General features: G+C 41.0%; 1 protein-coding gene across 3 annotated transcripts in view; it reads right to left on the reverse strand.

Moving 5' to 3' along the window:
- The window catches only part of PUF60 (poly(U) binding splicing factor 60), a 32,937-nt gene that overhangs the window by 25,121 nt on the left and 454 nt on the right, over positions 1-7,362 (reverse strand). The gene's annotated exons all lie outside the window — the stretch shown is intronic.

Raw genomic sequence — 7,362 nt, forward strand, 5'->3', positions numbered from 1 at the left:
TGTTGACCTGGGTAGCCAGCCATGTCAACAGCACGTGCGCACACTCTGAAATAAGTGCTCAGCCTTGCTGCTGCCTGGATCTGGGAACCAGAGAAGCTGCTTTTCACCAACAGAACTGGGATGGAAGGAACCTCTAGGTCTTAGAGAATACCAAAGTCAAATCTGGTGGACTAGGAAGGAGTCCCCTCAGTCCCAAAGTCCACAGTTTTGGAGACCCCTAATATTTATATTAACGTACTCTTTGTTGGAGATGTTTCGACTGTCTTTTATTTTACCAGATGTGTCTGCCTGAAAAGCAGAATGAATTTCACAGCTATAAAATACCTTTGAGGGTATAACAAAAAATCCAACAACTGTGAAGGCATCTCTTATTATATTGAATATACTGACAGCTTAGTCTATGTTAGGTCTGAACTTTCGCAGTGGCTTGCAATTAGCTCTTTCTGCTGTTGCAAGAAAGCAAGTTGTTCCAAAGTAAGCACAGATGCTCAGCTGGTTCATCCATGTGAATGAAGGTGTGAAATGGCACAACGGTGGCTGTTTGCATCGCATTTGCTTTTCTCTTAGAATGTCAGAAGAAAGAGTTTCTTCCATTTTAAAGATTAATATCTATTTTTGCACTGTAACTGTCAGTACTTTATCAATATTAAATTTAGAGCCTCTTAAGCAACTTACAACTGGATTTTTTCGCTTCAGACAAGCTTCTTGATATTGCTTACAAAGGCTGACATGAATCAACAAAATCTAACAGATCACGTCAAGATACTGAAAAACATTATGCTGATTTTATCCCCGCTACAGTCAAATAGTTCCAAATTGGCTGGCAACAGTACTTAAATTTTCCAGGTACAGGTAATATATTGAATGGCCAGTACCATTACATCACTATGTGATTAAGAAATTGATCCCAAAGAAAAAAAGATTTTCATTAGTTGCTATGGGAGAGCTTTTCAATTCCATTTAAGAAAGACTTTGAGTCTGGGTATTCAATACTTTGCATTTAATATTTTCACGAGGTTCTAAAAATTGTTATTTCTCCATCTCTATGGTACAGATTTAATCTTGGCAAGGGAACCTTTCTATAAGCAGAGCTCTGAGACATTTGAAAAGAACATATTACTACTAACACCTTTGTAATTTCTGCCTGCTGCTGACAGTTGTCTTCCTGCTGAAGAATGTATGCGTGTACTGCTGACACTCTTCAAAAACCTCAAAGCTTGCATGCAATTAATAAGTTACAATTCTGTATTAATATTTTGGCATTTTACACTAATATTTAAAATGTTCAGTACTGAAAATATCTGTGCAGGACTGTCCTGTTGTACTTCTAAGCTATACCCCCCTCAAGACAGCTGACTTCAGTAAAATGCTTCAGAAGACAACCCTGTGGATGTTTCAATAAATTACTTGTGGTGTTTGCATACTACAGGTTCCTTATACCAAAGGTAGCAGCAAGAGCAATCCAACTAACAATGGAAAGGTGAAGTAATTTCAGTAACGTTAAGGAATTAAAAAAATTATGAAAGCTGAAGCTTGCTCTTCATAACCCTTGCAAAATTACCCATACTAGTTTTGAAAACTGACTGCTTTCACTATTACAAGGTCCAAGCGACGGTTTTGGATGTGGCTCACAAATAAAAGCATTGAAGGATTAGTTCAGCAGCTAGATAACTGACCACATTTATACCTTTTAAGAAACACAAAAGTGAAATAACAAAAGAATTAGTAGTAATTGCTGCTTTTCTGATCTGGTTAGTGAGGCTTCAAACAACCTGCAAGAAAAGGCATATTACTTTCCGGGATGGATCTGTGGGACTCCTTCCTTACCTCCCTTTACAGAGCAAAAAAACGGCTAGACTCCCCTCTCCCTGTTCCACTGGGGTATGGGTTTCCCCCTTCCCAGCTCATCCTTTGTTACATTTAGAACCCCAGTATTACACTGTAATGATAAAAGGAACACTATAAGCCATATATTAATAAGGTTTCAAGTCATGGCAGAGGATCGTTTCACAGAAAAAGAGCATCCACAAGGTCTTAAGAACATAACTTGCAATTACTTAGAGGCTTTTCCAGAAGCAAATCAGGAGCAGCCTTTATTACATGGTTATTATTTCAAATGACTGTCAAAGATGACAGCTGCTGCAACAAAAAAATTGGTGGTCAACTGAAAGTCACATGGATGAATGCATTAGCCTGCTTTTCTGTCTCTCCATCCTGAGAGTAGTCCCCACTCCCAGGCCCTAAACCATGCCTGAAAGCCTTGTTATGCCTTCCTGTTTCACCTTTGCTAAAAATACTCCTCTGTTGTCTCACGCTGGCCTTGAATGTCTCAGGCAGTCATCTAGCCATGGCTCCCAGAGCAGAAGCTACACATTTGTTCCCCAGCACCTCCTGGTCAAATCTTTTCCGAGCTGGGTTCTATCTTCACAGCGGCCCTTCTTAAAGTTTCCCCTTACCTGCTAAATTAAATGCCCACTAGGCTCGTTCTAAAAAGTACAATACCATTCCGGCAGTTACTGAAAAGAATCAGACAAAACACTTACTTGTTGGGTAGATAAAGTCTGTACCAGGAACAACATATGGCAGTGCCTTCCTTAACTACGTCCCTCACAGGGACATGGGACGGTACTTCCTTTGCTCTTCGAAACCACTCACACCCTCCCTCTGACAATGTGGCAGTCCTGACAAACCACGTGTGTGCACGTGCTTGTGTGTAATAACTAAACAAAAAAAAAACCCACCCAACCCCCACTGCTCAGGATTACCAAATCTGTATTTGTCCCCAAAGGACAAGCTTTATCATCATGGTCATGCAAACAGTCTAAGTGCCACGTCTGACACATGGCATCTCCATATTGCAGCCATGTCACTGATCTGACTACAGGGAACATGCAGGAAGAAGGAGGTTGCTGAGAGTGTCTCTCCAGGTTCTTGGCTGTAGTTCTAGAAGGTCTGGCAGCTTCCACAAACAGTTATGTGGTTGATGATTACTAGGATGCTGGGGAGCACCAAATACCAACACAGAGCAGCATATGTAGATATTCAGTAGTTTGTTTTCCAGGAGAGGTAACTGTTGGTTCGGTAGAGAGCCAGGACCATGGAATAGCTCAGCAACTTTTCTCTTCCTCCTATCCTTCTTTTAAAATGAACCAAGGCTGTTTGTTGCATCAGACACACCTGAAGCTGTCCAGGTTTCAAATAATAGCTGGGAGGGGAACAGGAGGTAATAGGTATTGCAGTCTTTCATCTTACATGCACATATCAGTCAGCTTAAGCTGACTGACTGGGCTCCTACACATGCAGACCGCATCAAGAGGAGAAAAAGATCTGCTGTGGCTATGATGTCAGGAGGAAGAGAGCTTGCCATACTGGAAATCTGCCTGTGCTGCAAGCCAAGGAGCAGGACCTATGGTAACACTTGTAGGGACAGCAGAATCACAAGCAAGTGTTGAAAAAAATATACAGAGGGAAGAGAGAGAGAAAGCAGGTAAAACTAATTCAGGATAACAATGGAGTGGGCCACAACAGTAACATTCCCGGTAACACAATACAGTAATAGAAACATTTTATCATTATCACTATCATTTGGCACTAAGTAAAATTATAGTTGCAAAACTACTTTGGTATACAGTATAATGTCTGCCTAAATCTAAAATTCAAATGAGAAATAAGGACTCTTTTTCTCAGGGGCAAGACTAAAAAAAGAACAAGCTAGCTAAAGAAGTGATGATTCCCATCTTGTATTCTAATCAAACTGGATGACTTTTATATAAGATACATTCAATAAATGTTAACTCATGGGCTCAATATAAGGTAGATTTGTATCATCTGATAAGCATACAGCACATTTGAAATGAATCAGACATTTCGTATCTTTGACTTAGAACCAATAAGACCACCTCAGGCTCCCTGCAAGATCTCCTTTTGAGAGACAAAACCCCTCTGTTTTTTAATTATTTTCCTATTTGACTGCTTCCAGGACAGTAGCAGTGCCTATACTGGAAATCTACTTCCAGAAAGCTAGCTGAAAGCAAAATCTAAGCTTATTAAATTCCAGAACTGTGTTCCTCAAGTGAAGAGGCTTTGTCCTTAGCTTTAAAAGCTCTTCTATCCAGCCTTCATGGTTTAGATTGTCCCCGAGCAAAATAAGTGTTGAAGCTGTCCTCACAGACTGCAGAAGTTTTGAACTTTCTTCAGGCCTACTTCTTGGTCATATCATAAAGCAGTCAGTTTTCTTTCCAGCATGGAAATTGCATATAAAAGAGCTGGAGGCATTAGTGCTGAACTTTTAAGGAAAGAACCCTGGGATCCTCATGCAAAAGTTGGTTGCTGGAACCTTTGAATTGCATCTTCATTTTAAGAACTTTAAAGCTAAGACCACATTTCTGTTTTTTTAGCACAGCAAGGTACAACACAGCCATGAAAATACTGATGAATAAACACATGATACAGGCTGTTCTTGTCCATTTCCAGTGAGATCTTTTTGATCAGAATGCATCTCTCAAAACCAACACGCAAATGATGAAAAATTCCACCGGGGGGGGGGGGGGAAGAGGGGGGGAGTTCTTAACTCATTGAGAGAAATATCACAATGGCAAGAATGAATGCACTATTTAAGATGCTTAACATGTCCTGAAGTTTAAAATAAAAGCATGCAGCACCTTTCAAGCTGGAATTCCTGTTCCTGGAAAACTGTCTCTTACAATATATCCTTCAAACACTGAGATACCGCCTAATCTGGGAGCAAGTGAAACAAAAAGGCCACTTCCTTGCATATCAAGCCTTGCATTCTTACTCTATTCAAGACTTTTCTTCTAACTAATCCTTTAATTTTCTTTGGTCATGATAGCTACTGCTTCTTCCCAACATATGCCAGCAATGACAGATGTACCAACAGAGGCAGTCTTCCTTGGGCAAACACTGCTGAGTTAGAACAACATATTCCAAGTCTGAAGCCTGTTCCTCACTTCCCATACCTGTCCCAGTACTTATGCTTCTCCTTCCACCACAGGACTCCTGCTGCCGCCTCCTTGTCCTCGTCTGGGGGCTACTGCCACCTCCTTGCTCCGGCTGATACAGCCGCCCACCACAGTAGCGCCAGCTCTGAAACTAAACTTTAAATTCACAGAGCCCATATGACTCTGAAGACACCAAGTAACGTCCATGCCTTGCTCCTAGTTCCAGGAATAATCACCTCAGAAAGACTTACTTTTTTTGGACACCATGCAATCCTTGATCTGTAACATAATTATACCTCTCTGAATTTATGCTGATACTATAAGCTAATGGGTTTAAGCTTGAATGTTTGGTGTCTGGAAGCTAGCTAAACAAAAAATAATCAAACTTCTCATGGCTGTACTATGCTCAGCCCTTCACACAGAATCACAGAATCGCTGAGGTTGGAAGGGACCTCTGGAGATCATCTAGTCCAGCCCCCCTGCTCAAACAGGGTCACCTAGAGCACGTTGCACAGGATCACGTCCAGGCATGTTTTGAATATCTCCAGAGAAGGAGACTCCACAACCTCTCTGCGCAACCTGTTCCAGTGCTCTGTCACCCTCACAGTGAAAAAGTATTTCCTCATGTTCAGATGGAATTGTCTGTGTTTCAGTTTGTGCCCGTTGCCTTGAAAATATTCATTCCAAATGCCAGATTGTAAAAAAGTAACACAATAGCTCCTTTTACAGTGTTGATCGTATCTGTTTATAACAGATTTTATATATATACACACACACATATACATAATAAAAAAATAAAATCTCTGAAGCAAGTTCTTTATTTTTCTGTTTATTCTGTAAGGCACTGATAAATTATTGTAAGCTCGCTTGCAACTCTGACAGTCTTCTGTTTGACTGCATCATTTCACTTCCACACAGTGAAACCACGCAGTGGCTGTTCATTATAAAGCTAGCCAATTAGGCTGGGTTTGAAATGCATGTATTGTCACTTTTTATATGGCATATACCAAAAGATATAGTGACATCAAAGGAACTGCCTGTGTGATGTGAAATAAAGAACAGGCACTACCTTAATTTTGAGGAAAAGCAGAAGTCTTGCTGATGTAGTCACACGCACACTCGCTAGGCAATGTGACGCTCTTTTGGCTTTGTCTTTGGAATCATATTTAACATCACACATTCATTCTCAGTATTAAGCAGGCAAGTCCCCAAGCTTAATAAATGCCTGTATATGCAAAGACAAGAAGGGAATCAAAGCATGAATTATCCATATTTGCTCCTGGTTATACGCACCAACATTTGTGAAACCAAAAAAGGAATACCATGAAGGACAGCTCCTTCACAGTTTAAAAGTAGATCCTTGAAGAAAAACAGAGAATCTTTAGAATTAGTTCTGCTAATGAGAAAGATCCAACATTTTCTATGAAAGAAATTGCCTTGTAGTTCCCCAGCATCCACAACTATCACGTTAGGAACGTTAGAGGCTACCTTCCCTAGAGGCTTGACACTCAATAGGTTTCATATTTTCATTTTACACAATTCCATAGTTGCTCAAAAATAAAAAAGAAAGTCCTAGGAAGACCCAGATAGCATCTCAATGAAATACTTTCTTCTGTTTAAGGCTAATTCACAAAAGAAAAAAACTCCGAAATGACATTCTTCTGCCTTCTTACATTACCAGTCCCTTCAGGAGGGCCCTCTAGAGCGTACTGAAAATATGAAGAACTCTCATAACAATAAAGATTAACAGTGTTGGGATCCTTTGATGAAGTCATAAAAGAAACAACAGCAAATATAAGAATAATTACCACCCACTAGGCACCAAAATCCTATTGCCATGGAAAAGTACTCAATAGCTTACATTTTAACCTCAGTGGTGTCACCTCAATGACCTGTGTGTAGGTCTATACTGCTCTGGGAGAGAAAAGCCTCTGATGAGACCTTCTAAAAAGGCTGACATCTAGCTAGATCTAACAAGCAAATTTTTGAAACCATCAAACAAAACCGAGGAAAGCAGCCTCTGCATATCCCTGTACAGTGAAAACCTACTTCCTAAACCCCAAAGCTGTTATAAAGCACATGCTAAACACACACGATATCTAGAAAGCACACGACAGATAATGCCTCAGCCATCGATATCACCCCTAGAAGCGCCTCATCATTCACTCCGCACTGCTGCAAGAGCTCTCTAGCTCACTTCAGCCTGAGTCAGTCTGGTTAGCTCCGACCGGGTAGTTAGCTGCTCAGGGAACCCAGCTAACTTCTCGGGGGAAGTGGGGGCGTTCAGGCAGATTTCAGCAGGGGGCATCGTCAGAAAGGTGGCACAAGCCCTTTCCACTGTGACAGGGGGATTTTCAGGCAAAGAGCCTCCGGGAGCACGAAACCAGGATCCCCGTTACACGAG

Source organism: Apteryx rowi, unplaced genomic scaffold, assembly GCF_003343035.1.
Source record: "Apteryx rowi isolate R43461 unplaced genomic scaffold, aptRow1 scaffold_766, whole genome shotgun sequence".
NCBI classification, from domain to species: Eukaryota; Metazoa; Chordata; class Aves; order Apterygiformes; family Apterygidae; genus Apteryx; species Apteryx rowi.